Raw genomic sequence first — 21,257 nt, 5'->3', positions numbered from 1 at the left:
TAGAAACACTGCTGGACCAAAGGGTATGCAAAAATTGATAACTCTTTGAGCTAGTTCCAAATTGTTCTCCAGAATGGCTAAATCAGTTCACAACTCCAACAACAATGTATCAGTGTCCCAGTTTTTCCACATCCCCTCCAACATTTGTCATTATCTTTTCCTGTCATCTTAGCCAATCTGAGAGGTACGTAGTGGTCTCTCAGAGTTGTCTTAATTTACATTTCTCTGATTAATAATGATTTAGAGCACCTTCTCATATGATTAGAAATAGTTTTAATTTCTTCATCTGAAAATTGTTCATATCCTTTGACCATTTATCAATTGGGTAATGGCTTGAATTCTTATAAATTTGAGTCAATTCTCTATATATTTTAGAAATGAGGCCTTTATCAGAACCCTTAAATGTAAAAATGATTTCCCAATTTATTGCTTCCCTTCTAATTTTATCTGCATTATTTTTGTTTGTACAAAAACTTTTTAGCTTAGTATAATCAAAATTATCTATCTGGTATTCAATTATAAGTTCCAGTTCTTCTTTGGACACAAGTTCTTTCCTTCTAAATTGTACTGTTCCTAAGTCTGAAAAATGCTTGGTTAGGCATCCAATCTCACATCTGATTTTATCTGCTATTATAGTCACCTTCCTCTTTCATTTTTCATCTTTTGTTCTATTTGACTCATCAACAAAACCCCCTTTCTCCAAATACAGACCTGATATACCCAACTGCCCTAGAATTCATGTTGCTATCAAATTTCACTGTGACTCTTTTACCAGAATTATCCATCAGAACTGCATTTAAATTGACTTTAGATAAAGGTAAAGCATTAGAAAATTCATTTGTTTTCTTCCTAGAAATAATTGTTTCATTTTAGAAGACTATCCCAAAACTATGTCTATGACAAGAGCCAATCAATACTCTAGCAATTGCCCAGATCATTCATTGTTTCCTACTTCATCTCTTCTTCTCAGGAGGTCCTAGTAAGGACCAAGAACAAGGTCCAGTTTGGTTTATTTTCCTCTGTTCACCAGATAGTGAAACTGTTTGCGCTAGTACCAGCATTAACAATGGTTTTGTGATTTGGACTAAAGGATATATCCTACTTATTCCATTTGCTACCTTACTGTGGGGATTTTAGACATACAATTGAATTCAATTCAATTCAACACAAGCCTTTTATGGAATAACAACAATGGAGGGACCTAGGTGGGGATAGAGGGAGGTTACTGATATTCTAATGACATTAAGGAATGTCTATAAAACCTTTATCTCAACCATAAAGAGGGGACAGTCATGACCTTAAGGCAGAATTATAAAATAGGACAATTGTAGGAACTGGTCACCCCATTAAAAGTGAACTTTGGCATTACATTTCCCCCTTTTTCTCTTGGAACTATTCAAATCTTTGAATTACCTTCCTCTAGAAGGCCTTTGCCTATAATTTGAACAACCCTATGTGAAGTAAATAAAAATCAAAATAAAGCTATATGTATGTATGTATGTTATATCTGTACTGTCAGGGAGCTGACCTAAATGGAATCAGCTACTTAGAGAAGTGGTAGGGTCTCTGCAGGTCTTCAAACAGAAGCTAAATGGCCACTTTCTGGGTATGTTATAGTAGGAGCAGCTTTTGGGTATAAGTTCAACTAAATAGCCACTCAATTCCCTTTCAATTTTTAAATTATGTTCCCCCCCCTTACCTCCAGAGGGAAAATCATTTAAAGCTTAGGTTTGGCTCTTCTTCTAGGAAGAAAGTAAAAATCCACTCAATAGAAAATATGAATAAAGTAGGCGATAGCTATTTATTTCCTATTTAAACTAAACAGAGAACATAGCTAAACACTAAACACAGCACACAAGCATATTTCTACAGAAAATAAAACAGGATCTGGTAATGTATAACCATTGCTTATTCTCCTTTTCCTTTTCACTTCAGCTTTGCACAAAAGTCTGTATTTTGTCAGCTATCTTAAGGACTACATTTCCTATCTTGTCTGTAGTTATTTTTAACTATGCAGAAACTTCCCCTGCTGCCTATCAGTTCCACCAGGTCTTCTTGATTTCTCAAATTCATAGTCAATTTGAAACTTAGATTAAACCATCTTAAGGTAAATTTTCAGTCACCTATATTTGGAAAAGGAGCATAAAAACAGAAGTGGCTAAGACTGAGATCCAAGCTCAGACTGACCTAGGTGGGATATCAGCTTTTGCTGCCATATGCTGATGACTACATGGTAACCAGGATGGGGGAAATGGTGAACTGTCTTCTCCTAGCTTTCACAGAAAGAAGCCTGAGTGACTCTGCTGTGCTACACAAACAGGAAAAGAAAAAGGCAATTAAGCATGAGTCATTTCCCTTGTAAAGACCCACTGAGTTATCCCTTCTTGCTTAGTAGCTACTCTTGACATTATAAGTCCTTTCTTGCCATTGGAAGTCTTTGTCTTGAGTCCAAAGCAAGCATTCTTCTCTGGTACAAGAGATCATATTCCTTGAAGGTACTTTTTCTCTCACTGTCTCTTGACTTCCAGTTTCCTACAATATACCACAGATAAATGATCATACAATTGAATGAGAGATACAAAGAACAAAAAAAATAGGATGTTGTATATTTATTGGTTTATAAAAAGTATTGACTTGGTATAACAATGTAATTTTGAAAGCTGTGCTCAGACAAGGTGCCTCCCATGAAGGAATTAAAATTAAATGTCTGTATAATAAATGTGACTACAGAGATAAAGATATATGCTTACCTAAGGTCATAAAGTTTCAGATTTAGAGTTGGAAGGAATCTCAGAAACCATCTACTCCAAACCCTTCATTTTATAGATGAGGAAATTGAAAGTTAGAAAGGTCAAATGACAACCCAATATCACACAAGTAATAAAGAGCAGAATAAGTTTGAACCCAAATTCTCTGACAGCATATTCAGCACTTTTCCTACCAAATTAGATGTTCTGTGGTATCATGAAAAATGTTCTGCATGAAATCCAAAGAAGAAAGGGATTCCCTATTGATGGCAACATTCTCCAAATGTTTCCATTCAGATAAGATATTGTACTAATTTCAATGAGCCTCAACGCAAAATCTCCTTGATAAAATCTATAGCAATGTAAAGATAATCAGCCTCATTATTTGCAATGACTACTTTTCCAGTCTATAACACACAACTAGAAAATGAAGCCCATCAAGTTAGTTCATTAATATTTCTGAGTATATGTGTATTGTGAATAAATGAAGTATATGGATAATAAGGTGAGCCTTAAGTCAAATAGAAAAAAATCAGTTTGGTTTTCACTGGGAAGTTGCATAGTACTTTCAAAGAACTCACACTTATTGCCACCACAAAAGTCCATGAAACACCATGATTCCTGAAGAAGAAAAATGCTAAATAATGCAAAAGACAATGGAAGTCTCATATGTCCGTTTGAACTCACTCCTTTGTCTTCTTGAGAAGATTATAACATCAATCATCTTCATTTCTCTCTAATCTTCAACATTTTCCTATTAGTTTCTTCCCTGTTGCCTTCAAACACCCCTTAATTACCCCATCCTTGGAAAAACAAACAAAAAACCAGAAACTTTCATTAAACTCTGCCACTCCCTCAAGGTATTACCTTGTATCTCTTTCCCTTCTCAAACTCCTAGGAAAAACGATCTCTATTTACTACCTCTGCTTCTATTTTCACTCATGTCTCTACCTGACTTCTAACCTCCTCAATCAACTGAAACTTCCTTCTCCAAGATAACCAATGACATCTCAATTATTAAGTCCCATGTCTTTTCTCAGGCCTTATTCTCTTTGGTCTACCTATAGCTTTGATGGTGCTAACTGGGTTTTCCTGAAACTGTTTTTTCCTGGTTGTCATCTTACTTGCCTAACCACTCCTTGTCAGTCTCCTTTGGTGGTTCATCATCCTAATTACCTAATTACAAATGTTGCTCAAGATTCTATCACAAGTCTCTTATTCTTCCTTTCCTACTCTCTGTGTCTCTCTGTCTCTGTCTCTCTCTTTTCATCACCTTTGGTAGGTTTAATTATTTATCTCTGTGATGATGATTCCCATAACTCTTATCTCCAGACCCACTCTCTACCTTTAGCTTCAAATACATATAACCAATTGCCTGTTGAACATTTCCAGAGAGATGTTATACTCAATATGTCCAGAAAAAATTCATCATGTTTTCCCAAAAAAACTTATCCTTTTCCAGACTTGCATATTTATGTTAAAGGTACCATCATTCTTCTATTCTCTTAAGTTTGTAACCTTGGAATTAATCTTGATTCCTTACTTTCCTTCACCCCCCCCCCCCCCCCACACACACACATGTCTAATCAGTTGCCAAATCTTGCCATTTCTATCTCTATGACATCTATCTCTTTTAACCACTTTTTTCAGCTCACACAAACTACCATCTTGGTTCAAGTCTTCATCATCTTTCTAGATTATTACAAAGTCTGATCTCACTTCTTCAAGTCTCACTCCACTTTAACCCATCCTCCTTATTGCTAAAAAAAAAAAAAAAAGTGATTTTCTTTAAATGCAAATCTGACTATGTCCCTCCCCAACTCAATTAATTCCAGGAACTCCTTCTGTTTAGCTTTCAAAGTCATACACCAATTGACCAATCTTTCTAGCCTAATTGGACATTTCCCTTCATTCCTATACTCTGAAATCTATAGTTCCTCGCTCATAATACTCCATCATCTTTCTTTATATCTTTCCACTGGCTGACTTCCATTCCTGGAATATAATCCCTTCACACTATCTTTTTCTTCTTTCCCTATCTTTTTCTTCTTTCAAGATGCAACTCAAACTCTTCCTTCTACATCAAGCTTTTCCTGATCCCACTCAAATTTAACTATTTTGTGTTTTTATTCTGCATATGCATATATCTGTAAATATATTTAGAAGTATACCTTTATTTATATCCTTGTTATATCCCCCATTAGAATGTAAACTCCTTGAGAGTAGGAATTGGCTCATTCATTGTATTTTTATCCCCAGGGCTTAGCACACCACATTGTAGATGTATTATATTTGCTATCATTCCTAAGTTTGTGTCATCCAAAAAATTATTAAACATTCTACTTGTGCTTTTCCTCATGCCACTGATCACAATGTTCACTAGAACAGGGCCAATCACAGATCTCAGAGAACAGAGATTTCCTTACAAGTTGGTTTGAATAGAGCAGCAGTTACCAAAACCATTTGGTATTGGCTAAGGAATAGATTAGTTGATCAGTGGAATAGGTTAGGTTCAAGGGATAAAACAGTCAACAAATATAGCAACCTAGTCTTTGACAAACCCAAAGACCCCAGTTTTTGGGATAAGAACTTACTGTTTGATAAAAATTGCTGGGAAAATTGGAAACTAATATGGCAGAAACTAGGCATTGATCCACACTTAACACCGTACACCAAGATAAGGTCAAAATGGGTTCATGACCTAGGCATAAAGAATGAAATTATTAATAAATTAGAGGAACATAGGATAGTTTACCTCTCAGACCTGTGGAAGGGGAAGGTCTTTATGACCAAAGCAGAACTAGAGATCATTACTGATCACAAAATAGAAAATTTCGATTATACCAAACTGAAAAGTTTTTGTACAAACAAAACTAATGCAGACAAGATTAGAAGGGAAGCAATAAACTGGGAAAATATTTTTACAGTCAAAGGTTCTGATAAAGGCCTCATTTCCAAAATATATAGAGAATTAACTCTAATTTATAAAAAATCAAGCCATTCTCCAATTGAAAAATGGTCAAAGGATATGAACAGACAATTCTCAGATGAAGAAATTGAAACTATTTCTAGTCATATGAAAAGATGCTCCAAGTCATTATTAATCAGAGAAATGCAAATTAAGACAACTCTAAGATACCACTACACACCTGTCAGATTGGCTAAGATGACAGGAAAAAATAATGATGATTGTTGGAGGGGATGCGGGAAAACTGGGACATTGATGCATTGTTGGTAGAGTTGTGAACGAATCCAACCATTTTGGAGAGTAGTTTGGAACTATGCTCAAAAAGTTATCAAACTGTGCATACCCTTTGATCCAGCAGTGTTACTACTGGGATTATATCCCAAAGAGATTATAAAGAAGGGAAAGGGACCTGTATGTGCACGAATGTTTGTGGCAGCCCTTTTTGTAGTGGCTAGAAACTGGAAACTGAATGGATGTCCATCAGTTGGAGAATGGCTGAATAAATTGTGGTATATGAATATTATGGAATATTACTGTTCTGTAAGAAATGACCAACAGGATGATTTCAGAGAGGCCTGGAGAGACTTACACGAACTGATGCTGAGTGAAATGAGCAGGACCAGGAGATCATTATATACTTCAACAACAATACTATATGATGACCAGTTCTGATGGACCTGGCCATCCTCAGCAACGAGATCAACCAAATCATTTCCAATGGAGCAGTAATGAACTGAACCAGCTATGCCCAGAGAAAGAACTCTGGGAGATGACTAAAAACCATTACATTGAACTCCCAATCCCTATATTTATGCCCACCTGCATTTTTTATTTCCTTCACAAGCTAATTGTACAATATTTCAGAGTCTGATTCTTTTTATACAGCAAAATAACGTTTTGGTCATGTATACTTATTGTGTATCTAATTTATATTTTAATGTATTTAACATCTACTGGTCATCCTGCCATCTAGGGGAGGGGGTGGGGAGTAAGAGGTGAAAAATTGGAACAAGAGGTTTGGCAATTGTTAATGCTGTAAAGTTACCCATGCATATAACCTGTAAATAAAAGGCTATTAAATTTTTTAAAAATGACAATCATGCTCTCAGAAAATATGAAAAGATTTAAATAAACTGATACAACTGAAAAAAAAAAAAAAACCAAGTTTGTTTGAACCTTTAATGACTATTCTGTCTCTGGCCATTCAAGCAATTCTAGACCCATCTAAGTATATAATTTTCTAGACCACATCTTTCCAGATTGTTCATAATCAAATGTCTTGCTAAAAGTCTAGGTAAAATCATGGCCTATAGCCTTATTAGGACTCCTTGGATTAAATTTTGGTCCAAGGAAAGAAAAAGTACCTCAAAAAGTCAAAGGAGAAGAGAGAATATGGTGCTTTTTAGTGTATTACCATACACTAGTGATTACCAGTGTATGGTAATCAAAAATGTCAAGAAGTAAAAGTGAGAAAAACTACTGAATATAGCAGTTAAGTGATTATTGGTAATTTTGGCAGCATCAGTATAAGAAAAGGGATCAGAAGTGAGATAGAAAAGGACTGAAAAAAATAAGAGGAAGTGAATTTTGTTCAATTCTGCCTATTGATATTTATTTTATATTTACAATATATGTTGAAAGAGCTTGGAAATGAGGGAGAATGATTATTGAAAAGCTCTCACAGGAGCAACTGCAGCAAGTAGGTAAGTTTCTTGAGGGGAGGAACTGTTTTATTTTAGCCTTTCTACGCAGAGGACCAATAAAGTATTTTGCACATACAGATACTTGATAAATAAATTTCATATACATATATATAATATTATATTATATTTTTATAATATATTATATCTTTTTGGAATTTAATTTTAGACAGCTCTTTCCTAGAGCTTGGTAGTAGAAGGAAGGTGACATGTAAGACATAACTGGGATGGCAGGATCAACTGAAATTTTATTTAAAGTTAGGGGAAGCCAGAGTGTGTTTGTGGACAACAAGCAAAAGAAAAATAGTGTATGTAACCCCTGTTGCAAATCCCATTGGCTTGTCCCAAGGCCCATTGGTATGGTACACTCTCCTTAATGGTGGAGATTGAAATGTTCTGCCCTATGTAAGAGATGGGGTGTAGTCGTGGGGAAGTTAATAGAGTTAGACCCTTCTCTAGTCCCTTTTGGGAACTCATCAAACTTCATCTGGCTTCCAGCTAAGAAAAAGAATCTGGAAGAAGCCAAATCCACTTCAGATTCTGAAAGACTCTGAGAAGATATTAGAAAATTGGGCCTAATCCCTATTTGCTCCATTAGTGACTTTGGGAAATTTTCTCTTGGGTAAAATTTGAGATTCTCTTGGTTGAGGAGAGTTATCTCCATCCCAATGAGAGACCTCTTTCACTTTCTATTGTCTGGTATATATTTTCCTATGTTTACTTTCTCTAATTTCCATTTAGCTATAAAATTGGATAAATAGGTTTCTTTTTTATTTGTTACATTTATTTTGGTGAAGAAAAAAAGTCAAGCCTTGGATGGAAGCATGGGATCTAGTCTAATAATAGTTAAAGGAGCTGATACAATTCTAGTCTGATATCTGCTCTTTCTGAGAAAAGTAGGAGATTATGACCAGAAAGTAGTGATCAAAGGAATTCTGTGTGTTTGTGTCTGTATATATGTGTCCCCATATATGAGGAAAGGGATTAAGAGAAGATTAAGACAAAAAAAAAAAAAAAAAAAAAAGACAAATTAAGACAAAAAAAAAAAAAAAACATTTTCAATAGTATTTTATTTTCCCATATACATATAAAGTTTACAACATTCATTTTTTTGACTTTATGTTCCAAGTTTTTCTCCCTCCTTCCTTTACCTCACCACTCCCCAAAGCAGTAAGCAATCTGATATAAATTAAATACATGCAATTCTTTTAAACATATTTCCATATTCATCACATTGTGCAAGAAATCAGACCAAAAGAGAAAAAAAATCATGAGAAAGAGAAAAACAAGTGAAAATACTGTGCGTCAGTCCACATTCGGTCTCCATAGTCCTCTCTCTAGATGTGATTGGTATTTTCTATCCCAAGTCTATTGGGATTGCCTTGAATCACCTCATCTGTTACAGTAGATCATCATATAATCTTGTTGTTACTGTGTACAGTGTTCTCTTGGTTCTGCTCATTTCACTTAACATCAGTTCATGTAAGTCTTTTCTGAAATCGGCCTGCTCATCATTTCTTACAGAACAATAATATTCTATTACATTCATATTCCATAACTTATTCAGCCATTCTCCAATTAATGGGCATTCATTCAGTTTCCAGTTTCTGGCCATTACAAAAAGGGCTGCCATAAACATTTTTGCACATGTGGATCTTTCCCCTTCTTTTATGAGATCTTTGGGATACAGGCCTAATCATAACATTGCTGGATCAAAGGATGTGACACAACTTTGTAGCCTTTGGGTATATCAACTTAAGTTTTTGATCAGTGAGTTCACTGTGCATTCAAATTTGTCTCTTGAAGCAACTGTCCTATTCCTCCTCAGCCACTTTTTTTCCCTGTGTCTTCAGAATTTCATTTTTGAATGTTTCCCATTCCTTTTGGATTGATTGTCCTACAGAATCTTAACCCACAATTTCTTATCCTTTGAACCTTGTAAAATATGTGCTCCAAAAATCAAATGTTCATATCAATTTATTAAACAGTTCCCTCTAAGTTTTGCTCTCTTCTGATTCACTTCCTGTATACCTGATTTGGATCAGATTGTGTTTGGGCCTTCAGAGACTAGATCAAATTCATGTTCCCAAAATCGCAGGATCAGAGCTAAAAGGATAAAGTACATTCAGAAAAGGTACTCTCTGTACATTTATTTGGCAATTTCATTCTCTCTCTTGGATTCAATTATTATCTCTATTCTGATGATTCTCAGATCCAATTTCCATCCCTAATCTATCTCCTGAACTCCATGTTCTTATCTTGGCCTATTGGATATCTTGATATGGACATCCTATTGTTTTTGTGCAACCATTTCAGTCATGTCCAACTCTTTGTGACCCCTTATGGATTTCCTTGGCAAAGATACTGGACTGGTTTGCCATTTCCTTCTCCAGGTCATTTTACAGATGAAGAAACTGAGGCAAACAGGGTTAAATGAGCTGCCCAGGATCACACTGACAGTAAATATCTGAAATTATGCTTTCCTGACCAGGCTTAGCATTCTATCCACTGAGCCACCTTACTATCCAATGACCATCTGAAATTCAACATGTCCAAAACCAAACTCATTACTCCATCTCCATCCAAACCCTCCAACTTCTCTGTTTCTCAAGTGTATCTCTCTAGTCACCTCAAGAGTCATCCTCAGCTTCTCACTCTTACCCCCTATATCCAATCTGTAGGCAAGTCCTGTCACTTCTACCTTCAAAACATTTCTTGAATTTGCTCCCTTCTCAGTCCTGGCACTGCCATCAGACTGGTCAAAACCCTCACTACTTTACACCTGGACTACTTCAATGGGCTGTTGTTTGGTTTGCCTGACACACAAGTCTAGATCCACTCCAGTCCATCCTCCATTCCTTTGTCAAAGTGTTCTTTCTAAATCACAGCTCTGATCATGTCATTCGTCCCTTACTCCCTTCAATAAACTTCAGTGGCTCCCTTATTATTTCCAGGCTCAAACATAAAATTCTCTGTTTGCCTTTTAGATCCCTTTATAACCTGGCCCTTTCCTGCTTTTCTAAACTTTCTCCCCCTCACTCCCTTGTATGTATTCTGCTCTGGGATCAGTGACAATAGCTTCCTTGATGTTTCTTACACAGGACACTCCATCTTCTGATTCCAAGCATTTTTATAGGCTGTCCCCCATTCCCAGAACTCTCTCCCTTGTTGTCTTTTCTTTCTAGCTTCCCTGGATTCCATCATATCTCAAATAATGCAATATCTTCTGTAAGAAATTTTCCCAGTCATTTTTAATGTTGGGGCCTTTCCTCTGAGATTATCTACAATTTGTCCTGTATAGATCTTGTTTGGACATTGTAGTTTACATGTTATCTCTCCCATTAAATTGTGATTTTCTTCAGCATAGAGACTGTCTTTTGTTTGTATCCCAGTGCTAAGTGCAATACTTAAAACATAGCAGGTGTTAACTTGTTGACATAAATTGAAGATGTGTGGGAAAAGGTGAAGAACTTACAGATTAAGCACAGATTGATCAGAGACTGTTAGCTAAAGTAGATCAAGCCTATAGGCCTCAATTTCGGCTTCTCCGGAATCACATGATTTTTAGATAAGGCCTGGATTATATTCCATTGTCCAAAGAAGGGATTACATGGCTGAAGAAACTGTATATCACCTTGTCTACTACATTCCACTGACCAACTAGGGGAACAGTAGACTTATGTAATCAATCACAACATATAGAGGGTGGGATTTTGGAGGTTCTTTGTCTGAAATGTATAAAAGCTATATGTATTTTCAAGGCTCTGGCCCTATCTTGTTGTGAAATGTGGCTCACAGACCAGGATGGTGTCTGCTTCTCGAGATTCTAATAAATAATTCTGCTTTCTATGAGTGATCTCTGTAGTAGTCAAATTGGGTGGGTCTTTTTGTCCCAAACAAAGATATATATTGGATAAGTTGAAGCTAACCTTAGAGGAAAGGCACTAGCATTAAGGGGATAGAGAAAAACCTTTTTTGTAGGAGGTGGGATTTTAGTTGGGCCTTAATACTTACTAGCCATGTGACCCTGGGCAAGTCACTTAACCCAACTGCCAGGAAGCAAGGAAGGAAGGAAGGAAAGAAGGAAGGGAGGGAGGGAGGGAGGGAGAAAGGAAGGAGGAAAGCAGATTTTTAAGGCACTTAATATGTGTCAGGTACTGTGCACTTTATAGATATCATCTCATTTGATCTCACAATATCCCTGTGAGATGGATGCTATTAATTATCACCATTTAGAGTTGAAGAAACTGAGGCAAAAAGTATTTAAGTGACTTGACCACCTGTGACTACACAGATAGTATCTGAAGCTGGATTTTCCTTTAGGTCTTTTTGACTCCAGACATAGCACCCAATCTACTGCACTGTGAAATGCCTAGAAATCAGTATAGCCAGTGATCTCACTAGATAGTGAGATAAGGCAGGAAATTACCTGAATCTCCCCAATTCCTCACTTCCATCATCACCAAATAATTTCAAATGATGCCTCAAAGTGAGTTTTAGAGCAGCATAAATTATTAAAAGTTGGGGTAAAGTAGTTGTCCAACCTAAGACAGACTAGGAGGAAATTGGGAAAGATCTGACCTCTCAGGGTGGTAGTCTGGCTGAATCAGAGATACCTCTGGGCACATACCTCCAAGCCAACAAATAACAAGCCTTGTAGCAGCTGGAGTAGCAGCAGCCTTTACGTTGGGAACTTTCGTTTGGTGGCTGATGGAGGAAGATAGAAGGACCCAGGCCCACTAACCAGACAAGGTCCCAGGCTGTAGAGTGAGGAGTGAGTCTGCAAAGGAGCAGCCCCTGATGGTCAAGGTCACTCATAGGAAATCAGAGTCCCTGGTTTCAGTACCAGGGCAGAGGAGAGAACAAATGCTTAGGGCCCCCAGAAGGACCACCGGGAACATTTATGGTGGAAGCAATTATTGGGCCACAGGGCTCAAGAAGAGTACTTAAGATCACTCATGGTCCAACTCTGGCTAAACCCGTTGGGCTTTGGATTATAGAACACTAGAAGAAGCAAAAAGCCAAAACCCCCAAACTGAGCTAAGAAAACAGTAGCAGGCATACACACACACCTCAACAACTAAAGATTGAGACATTATCCCCCACACTTCAAAAGCAGAGTCCAACCCTTATATAAACAGCCAAGAAATAGGTCATTTAAAAAAAAAAAAAGAGTAAACAACTTACTATGGTTATAAAGAAGATCAGAGTTCAAACTCTAGAAAGAGACAATGAAATAAAAACAGTTATTCTTAAAGCTTTAAATAAAAATGTAAAATGGTCACAAACCCAAAAAAAAAGTTCTTGGAAGACTTTTAAGAGAACTTTAAAAGACAAGAGATGGAAGGAAAATTAGGGGAGAAAATGCAGGAAATGCAAGAAAAATTATGAAAAGAAAATAAACCAATTTTGGAAAAAGAGATCCAAAATTCTATGGAATAAAATAGCTCCTTTAAAATTAGAATTGGGCAAAGGGAAGGTAATGACTTCACAAGATATCAAGAAATACTATAACAAAATCAAAAGAATGAAAAAATAGAAGAGAATATAAAATGTCTCATTAGAAAAACAGATTAAGGAGAGATAATTCAAGAATTATTGAACTATATGAAAGTCATAATTTTAAAAAAGAGTCTAGAAATTATTAAGATTTCCCTGAAGTTTTAGAACTAGAAGGTATTGATCCAACAGTATTTCTACTGGGATTATATCCCAAAGAGATCTTAAAAGAAGGAGAGACTCACATGTGCAAAAATGTTTGTGGCATCCTTTTTTGTAGTGGCAAGAAACTGGAGAATAACTGAATAAGTTATGGTATATGAATGTTATGGAATATTATTGTTCTATAAGAAAAAACCAGCAGGATGATTTCAGAGAGGCCTGGAGAGACTTACATGAACTGATGCCAAGTGAAGTGAGTAGAACCAGGAGATCATTGTACACGGCAACAAGAAGATTATACAATGATCAACTCTGATAGACATGACTCTTTTCAACAATGAGATGATTCAGGCCAGTTCCAATTAATTATCTTATGATGAAGAGAGCCATCTGCATCCAAAGAGAGAACTGTGAGAATTGAGTGTGGATCACAACATAGCATTTTTACTTCTTTTATTGTTGTTTGCTTGCATTTTATTTTCTTATTTTTTATTTGATTTTTCTCGTTCATCAAGACAACTATAAATATATATGCATATATTGGTTTTAACATATATTTTTACATGTTAAAGATGTTTAACATATATTGGATTACTTGCCATCTGGGGGGCAGGGAGAGGAGGGAAATTGGAACACAAGGTTTTGGAAGGGTGAATGTTGAAAAATTGTCCATGCATATGTTTTGAAAATAAAAACTAATAAAAAAAAACTAGCAGGTAAAATAGAAATTGAAAAGGAAATTCATTAATCACCTTCTGAAATAGACAAATTAAAGAATAAGAACATTATAGCTAAGTTTCAACGTTCCCATGTCAAGAAGAAAATATTACAAGAAACTAGAAAGAAACAATTTAAAATTTTGGAGTTGCAGTCAGGATATCACAAGATTTAGCAGCTTCTACATTAAAAGAGCAAAGGGCATGGAATGTGATATTCCAAAGAGCAAAGGAGTTAGATTTGCAACTAAGAATAACCTTATAGCAAAGCTGAAGTAAAGCAAAGCTGGGTGTAATACTGCAAGGAGAGAAATAGATATTTAATGAGTTAAAGGACTTGCACTCTTGAAGGAAAGATCAGAACTGAACAGAAAATTTGACTTTTAAGAATCAAACATGATTAAGAAAGTAAACATGATAGACTAGTTAAAAGGGATTTAATAAGTGAATGATTTACTTCTTACATGAGAAAATATTTTGTAACTTTTAAGAAAGTTATAATTATGAGAGTAGTTTGAAAGAGTACATATGGCTAGAAGACGTGGTGTTGACTTGATTATAATGGGATGATCCTAAAAAAAATTATTTAGGGAAAGGTAAAATGAAACAAATTATCTCATATAAAAGAGGCATGAATGGAAGAAATGTTACTATAATGAGAATGAGGGAAAGAGGAGGCAGATTCCATAGGAACCTTATTTTCATTGGAACTGGGTTAAAGAGGAAATAATATATACATCTAGTATGATATAAAAGTAATATAGTATACACACAGTGTAGTGTGAGCAAGGAGATAGAATAAAGAAAAGGCTCTTAGAAGTCCTTAAAATTAGAATTAGAAAACAAATTATGGAGGCAATGGTCAGAAGTAAATTAGATTTCTAAGGAGGAATAGGACAAACAGAAAATAGACAGAATAGATAGAAGGATAAATAGAGAGAAGGATAAACAGTGAGAGAAAATAGAATGAAGGGAAATATGCAACTAGAATTATAACTTTGAATTTAAATTGTATGAATTCATCCATAAAATGGAAAAGGATAGCAGGATGAATCAAAAACCAGAACCCAACAATGTTAATTTTTTTTTTAATTTTTTAAAATGAGAGACGCATGTAGAATAAAAGTAAAGGGCTAGAGTAAAATTTATTATGCTTCAGCTGATATTAAAAAAAGGGTTGACAATCATTATCTCATACAAAGATAAAATCTAAAATAAATTTAATTAAAAGAAATAAACAGAAGAATTACAATATGTTAAAAAGCTACCATGAATAATGAAGCAAAAGCAACATTAAACATTTCTGCTAAATGTTATAGCATCCAAATTTTTAAAAGAAGAGGTAAATGAATTATGGGTGGAAATTGGTAGCATATTTATAATAATGGTAGACTTCAACCTTTTCCTCTTAAAATTAGATAAGTTTAACTAAAAACTAAATTAGGCAGATCAAGGAGATTAAGAGAATCTTGGATAAGCTAGATAGATCTGGAGAGAACTGAATGGGAATAAAAAGGAATAAACCTTTTCTCAATGATATCTGGCACTTTACAAAAATTAACCACATTTTAGGGCATAAACAATTTTTAATTTAAATGCAGAAAAGCAAAAATATTGATTGCATCCTTTTCAGATCAAAATGTAATGAAAATTACATTTGATAAAGGACCTTGTAAATACAAATTAAGATTTAGTTAGAAATTAAATAACCTAATCTTAAAGAATAAGTGGGTTAAAGAACAAATCATAGAAACAATAAATAATTTTATATAAGAAAATTATAATGATGCAACAACATACCAAAGCTTGTGGGATGCAGCAAAAGCAATAATCAGGGGGAAATTTATATCTCTAAATGTTTTCATCAAAAACATAAAGAAAGAACAGATCAATGAATTGGGTATGCAATTCAAAAAATTAGGTGAAAAAAAAACAAATTAAAAATCCTCAATTAACTATCAAATTGAAATTCCAAAAAATCAAAGGGGAGATTAACAAAATGGATTGTAAGAAAGCCATTTATTAAATAATAAAACTAGGAGTTAGTTTCTGAAAAACCAATAAAATACATTGCTTAATATATTTTTTAAAAGGAGGAAAAAAAAATCAAATTACTAGGAGCAAAAATGAAAAAGGTAAATATACCATTAAGGAAGATGTAAATAAAGCAATTGTTAGAAATTATTTTGCCCAGTTATATGCCAATAGATTTAACAATTTAAGTGAAATGGAAGAATATTGATAAAAATATAAACTGCTCAAAAGAAATAAAATATCTAAATAAGCCCATTTTAGAAAAACAAATTGAACAGGCCATAAATGAGTTTCCTAAGGAAAAAAAAAAGCAACGGGACCAGATTGATTTACAAATAATTTTCTATCAAACATTTAAAGATCAACTCATTCCAATATTAAATAAATTATCTGGAATAATAGGCAAAGGAAAGCTACCAAACTCCTTTTATGAAACAAATATGATACTCATACCTAAACCAGAAAGAGCAAAAACAGAAAAATTATATTTCACTAATGTATATTGATATAAAAGTTCTAAATAAAATACTAGATAAGAGACTACAACAATATATCACAAATATAATACACTGAAACCAAATGGAACTTACACCAGGAATATTGACATAACTGATTATATTAATTACAAAAGTGACAAAAATCAAAAGATTATATCAATAGATGCAGAAAAGCTTTTGACAAAATGCAACACTCATTCCTACTAAAACACTTGAAAACAGGTGTAAATGAATTTTTCCTTAAAATGATAAGCAGCATCTACCTAAAATCATTAGTAAGCATTATATGGAGTGGACATAAGGTAGCAGCCTTCCCAATAAGATCGGGAGTGAAACAATTATTACCAATAATATTCAATATTATATTAGAAATACTAGCAATAAATGAGGAAACAAAACTATCACTCTCTGCAGATCATATGATTTAAGTTGAGAATTCTAGAAAATTAATGAAAATAGTAAATTTAGCAAAGCTGCAGGATATAAAATAAACCCACATAAATTACTGGCATTTCTATGTTTTACCAACAAAGTCCACCTACCGAGAGATAGAAAGAGAAATTCCATTTAGGATAACTGTAAACTCTATAAAATAGTTGGGAGTCTGACAAGACAAATTCAGGGACTGGATGAATACAATTACAGAACACTTTTCATACAAATAAAGTCAGACCTAAACAATCAGAAAATACTCTCTGCTCTGCGGTTTCTAGCTACGATTAGAAGGAAAGCAGAAAATTGCTGGGGGTAGGGGGAGGGAATTTTTATAGATAGTTTTTACTCAAAGGTCTTATATCATAAATATAAAGAGAACTTTGTCAAACTTTTAACAAAATAAATCATTTCCCAATTGATCAATTGGGTCAGATTGGTCAAATTGGGTCCCAATTGGTCAAAGGATATGAACAGGCAGTTTTGGAGAGAAGAATCAAAGTTATATATAATCATATTTAAAAATGTTCTAAATCATTTCTGATTAGAGAAATGCATATTAAAACAATTTTGAGTCACCATCAAACCACATATATCATATTGGTTAAAATGATAGAAGGAAGAAATGACAGATGTTGGAGGGAATATAGAGAAATTAGGACTCAAATTGTTTGTAGAAATGTGAACTGATCTAACCATTTCAAAGAAAAATCTGGAATTATGCCCAAGGAATTATAAAACTGTGTGTGTATCCTTTGAACCATAAATACCACTATTAGGTCTGTTTCCTAAGGGTGATCAGAAAAAAAGGAAAAGAATCTATTTGCAGTGGCAAAAAACTGGAAATTGAGGGAATGCCTACTTGTTGGGGAATGGCTAACAAGTTGTGGTATAACTTTGTGATGACATACTATGGTTATGAAAATGATGAACAAGTTGATTTTAGAAAAATATGGAAAGATTTGCATGAAATAATGAAGATTAAAATGAGCAGAACCAAAAGAATATTCTATACAGTAATAGCAATATTGTTTAAAGAATAGCTGTAAACACTAAGTTATGCTTAGTATTATAAACACTCAAATCAACTACAAAGACCCATGAAGGAAGATTCTATCCACCTGCAGAGGAAAAAATTGATAAGCAGAAGTATGCATAGTAAGGTCTTACACAAATACATATATGTATATGTGTGTATTTATAAATGTATAATTGTCTCAAATGGTGGCCTTCTCTAGTACAGAGGGAAGGAGAAAGGAAGATAGTTTAGTATTCAAAATGTAACAAAAATAAATAAATAGAATTAAATTTTTAAAAATTTTCATAAAAAAACAACCCAACAATTTATTTAGTCAGATGATTACAATGACTAACCATAATTCCAGAGGACCAATGATGAATCAGAATACCCACCTCCTGATAGAGAAATGATAGACTCAAGATACAAAATGAAAATAAGATTTTTGGACACAAATAATGTAAAAAAAATTTTTTGAGTGGCTCTGCATATTTTTATAAGAGCTTTATGTTTATTTTTTTTTCAATAGGAGGAAATGGGAAAGAGAGAAAGCAAATGTTTATTAATTGAAAAAAATTTCTTCTTCCCAATTTTCTCATTTGTAAAATTTCCCTCAGAGTTATTATCTCTTTGATAAGATATCTTATTAATAAGCTAACATTTATAAAACACTTTGTAAGCATAAAACATTACATAAACATAAACTATTTTCTCCTAGGCTCCTTCAAGACTAATTTAAGCAATGATACTGCTTTCAAAATTCAGTGTAAATCTCCTGCTCCATTCCTGTTATTCACACTTTCCTACTTTCTGTATTCCTTTCCTTTTTGATATATGAAATTTAGTTTGATTTACTAGTTATCTAATGATTGACTATCATATGCAAGGCACTGTGCTTAGAATATAGGAAATATATAAATACATTAGTCTGATGATTTCCCCTGTCAATTTTATCTTGGTTGAACATCCACCCATCCTGCTATTTGACCACTTCTTGAACATTTCAGCCTACTCCTCTTCTCAAGCCTACTCAAAACAAAAAATAATCCAACAAAAGCTATACAAATAGCTTAAAGACCAAGTAAATGTACAGACAAATCTGCCACTTGCTGTCTGGTTGCAAGGTGATATTGCAGAGACACCTAGAATTAAATCCCCTAATAAAATTTGGACTGATCAACCTGACTTTAGGGAGCTCTTCCTTCAAAAAATTATGCATCACAAGCAGATGCAATTGGGCCCATTTCAGTATCCCTATATGGAACGGTCTATCTACCTTGGCCATCCTATTTTCTTAAGGGTGAGTTCCTTCCAGGGCCACAATTTTAGAGAGGAGTCCAGGACCAACAAACCTTATTCCCCTTTCTACTGTGCTTCTGATTTTCCAGACATCAATCCCGTCCTCCCCCACTCATTCCTCTCACTTCTTGACAGTTGGAATTGGTGGGAAAGAAATAATGAAGCTAGGGGGCAAAGAAATGATGGGGCTAGGAGAATTCAACTTTGTACACACTGAGATGAATGAAGTTAGGAGGAAACACACCAATGGAGATGCTGTGTAAAATTAGAAATAAGATTTAGAGTACATCCTCCCAAAAAGAAATACAATTGAAAATATAAAGAGAAATACTATTAGATATATAAAAAGAAATACAATTAGAGATCAAGTGAGAGATCCTACAGCTATAGCTACAAGATTAAAGATGACTTGAAGCACAGATATAATTAGAGAACCTTAGATAGAGAAAAGTTAGGGATAAATCTAAAGGATAGGGAGAAATTTAGACAGAAGGGCATTAGTAAAAACAAGACAAAGTAGGGTCATCCAGAAAAAGAACTCAGCCTTAGCCTCTATGCCCACCTCCAGCGTACACTCACCTTGTAGATGGCAGAGAAGGGATGATTCATGATGCTTGAAGTTTGACCGGCTTACTCCCCCAATCCTAGGCATCTATACTTAGCCTAAGGGTAGCTCACTCTTCAAAGTCCTGGAAATACAAATAGTATTTGTATATGTAATTGTGTGCATGCTCTCCCTCCCAGTAGACTGTGAACTCTATGGGAACAGGGACTATCGTTTTGCCTTTCTTTGTATCCCCAATAGGTAATACAGTGCTCAATATAAATGCTTGACTAATTGAGTGACTGAAAGAGAAATACAAAGATTTGCCCTGCCTAAAAGGAGCTTACATTCTAAAGCAGGAAGGCAAAATAAAAGTGGAAGCTGAAGTGGGGAGGGGGAAGTATCTGTTTGAGAGAAAGATTTAAAAAAAAAAAAAAAAGATGTCCTGGGCCCTGGGAAAGTTATTTAACCCCAATTGCCACACAAACAAAGAGAGAGAGAGAGAGAGAAAATTTGGGCTATCTAGATGGTGCAGATGCTGGCTCTGAAGTCAGGAGGACCTGAGTTCAAATCCAACCTCAGACACTTAATAGTTCCTAGCTGTGTGACCCTAGGCAAGTCACTTAATTCCAATTGCCTCAGCAAAATATATATATATATGTATCCTGGGAATAAGGAACAGACTCTGCAGAGTGACAGAATGAACATGTGCTGGGTCTGACAGAAAAGTCGTTAATATCCAGTGTAATATTAACTTCTGTCAAAAAACCATATTCTCAGTAAGAAAGTCCTTTCCCTCTAAACAATCTAGAAATGTCAAAATTCTAGTAATGTTGAGGCTTTTGCTCTCAGTTAGTTAAATAAAGCCACCAGATCAGCTGCCAAAGTGCCTGCTAATGTCCTTGCCCCCCACCTCCCAGTTGGGATTTATGGTGAATTAGGACACAAATGATTAAAAAAACAAACAGAATAAAGTGGGTTTCCTTAGCTGGATTGCCAAGGGCTGCTGGAGTCTCATGACCAGGCCTCCCTACCTAATATGACTCCCTCCCCCTTTCCTCCTAAAAGTATAAAAACCTTTTTTTTGGTTAAGTTTCCCAGTGGGACATCCATATATTGGATGTGGGAGACTCAGGCCCCATAGGCTTGAAGTCTTGTTATCACATTTAAAGATACCTTATTCTTCCATTTATGAATTTGATTTATTTCAAGATTTAATAGGCCCTGAAAAGGGGAGGTTCCAGAAGGACAGACTAGTCTGAGGAAGGGATGGGACAGAGATCTTCCAAGGTGTGAAGGAAGTTACTGGTGAGGTGGTCGAACTGAAGTAATTTCCAGGGTGACAAGGCTACCTCACAAGGTTGGTATAAAGATCAAATTAGCTAAAATCTGTAAAATGCTTTGCAAATTTTAAAGGAATATTTAATAGTTATTGTCAGGAGCTGTTCCATTTGAAAAATGAAGGATTAAACATGGCTGGCCTAGACCATTCTTTAAAATGAAAGACTGAGAAATAAAATAAAATAAAATGGACTGACATCAAAACTATTTGGTACCAACTAAGAAACAGAGCAATGGATCAGTGGAACAAGTTAGATGCATAAGACACAGCAGTCAGTGACTATAGAAATCTACTGTTTG

At 34.8% G+C, this 21,257-nt stretch overlaps 1 protein-coding gene across 2 annotated transcripts in view; it reads right to left on the bottom strand.

Annotated features, from left to right (window-relative positions):
- Positions 1–1,798: 1,798 nt before the first annotated feature.
- PEX26 (peroxisomal biogenesis factor 26) overlaps positions 1,799–21,257 on the bottom strand; it is a 39,497-nt gene continuing 20,038 nt past the window's right edge. The window contains exons 6-7 of one of the 2 annotated variants that reach the window (XR_004229763.1): positions 19,652–19,761; positions 1,799–2,532 (exon numbers count right to left, since the gene is read on the bottom strand). The gene's annotated coding sequence lies outside the window, so the exon portion shown is untranslated. Of the gene's footprint in view, positions 2,533–19,451; positions 19,762–21,257 lie in introns of those variants that run through there. The other variant, XM_031939720.1, reaches the window with a different exon arrangement.

This window comes from Sarcophilus harrisii, chromosome 5 (genome assembly GCF_902635505.1).
Source record: "Sarcophilus harrisii chromosome 5, mSarHar1.11, whole genome shotgun sequence".
Taxonomy (NCBI): domain Eukaryota; kingdom Metazoa; phylum Chordata; class Mammalia; order Dasyuromorphia; family Dasyuridae; genus Sarcophilus; species Sarcophilus harrisii.
The sequence above is the reverse complement of the archived record's forward strand: the minus strand, read 5'-3'. Positions and strand labels throughout refer to the sequence as shown.